Genomic DNA, 1,498 nt, shown 5'->3' with positions numbered 1-1,498 from the left:
CCCCCCCCTTGCCTCAGTAATTATTTTAGTTTTCTTTTTCCCTTTTCTCTTTGACAATGTGCTCAAAAGGAAGCAGAGCAGCACCATTGTCCGTGCTGTCTCAATTTTCCACCCACTCAGGCTGATGTCAGCCCCTCGCCGCAGGACTTAATGCACTGCTGTCTCCCCTCCAAATTGCTAATTGTGACGCCGTTATTTTTGTTTCTTTCCGCTGGAGAAGTCGCTCAGAGCTGAAGCCTCGCTCCCACCTTTGATAGGCCTTTTCCCCCCCATTGAGACTGAGCCGTGCAAGCTGTGCCGAGCTGTGCCAAGCTGTGCCGGTGCCTGGAGGATGGGGTGTGTGGGGTCACCCTGCCACTGAACCACCAGGGTGGAGACAAGGGGAAGCCGTAGGGGGAAATGCCCCCCAAACTGTTTTGCTCTGCCTGCATGCAGGCCATTGCCATGCAGGCAGTCAAAGAGGTCCCTTTCCATCCTCCCTTGTCCCTTGCATGAGCCTGGGGTGCCCAGGTGAGGTCTCACACCAGAGCAGCATCTGGCTCTGACGGTGTTTATATTGGGATAACTCACTGGGCCTCTCTCCCAGAGCTCAGAGGTGAGCTATAAAGCCCTTCAAAAGAAGCCTGCTTCATAGTTTTCAGTGCTGACTAAGGAAGGTCTAGGGTTTAATTTCCTGCTTTTTTTGTTGTTGTTTGTTTTTACTTAAGGAGAAATATTTGGGATGTCTAGCCCTGTCTCCACTGGTGTTGCTGGAACGCTCCTTGGGCATTTCAGAGGATTTGTATGTTGAACTCTCTCTCACTGTAAACAAAGCGTGTCAAATCCTTCCCAAAGATGCTGATTTCCCAAAGCATTCATTAAGAGCCTGACCTTTCTACTTCAATAATTTAGGAACTACTTACAAACAGTCCACGAAACAGTAATGCAAATTGCCTGACTTATTTATGTGCTTCAGCGGGCCATAGGGGTAAGAAAAGATATACACAGCTTTATTTCAGTCCCTGGATATGTCATTATTTCCCTTGTGAGGTTCATGACTCCAGAATATATGACCCTGTCCGCAGGACAGAAACCAGGAAGCCCAACAGGCTTGTTCAGCCTCTGTAGCATTTTGGCTACCCCTGATGATTTCTGCTTCTCATTGATTTTCAACTTGTCAGCTCAAAGTCTCACCTGAATTTAATGCAAAACAAATATCCTGTCACATCAACACAGAGAAAATGGAATACAATGAACTTAATTAGCAATGGCAGCGTGATTCAGCGGAGTCTGCAAGAGGATTTTGTAAAGAAAAGTGATCGTTCAAAATTTTTTGCTAGGCAGTAGTTTCCCTAGCAGTACACACCAGAGGTAAGCCTGTAAGCCTGCCAGGCTGGCTTTTCTCTTCCAGGCACTTCTAATGCCCTATCATTTTAACTTATTAAGAAAGGGAACATGGAATAAGAGGGATGCAGATTGGGATGCGTAGAAGACCCAAACAAGAAATGGTACCAGTGGG

Source organism: Athene cunicularia (genome assembly GCF_003259725.1).
Source record: "Athene cunicularia isolate RWA chromosome 1 unlocalized genomic scaffold, athCun1 chr1_part1, whole genome shotgun sequence".
NCBI lineage: Eukaryota > Metazoa > Chordata > Aves > Strigiformes > Strigidae > Athene > Athene cunicularia.
This window is presented reverse-complemented; position numbering follows the sequence as displayed.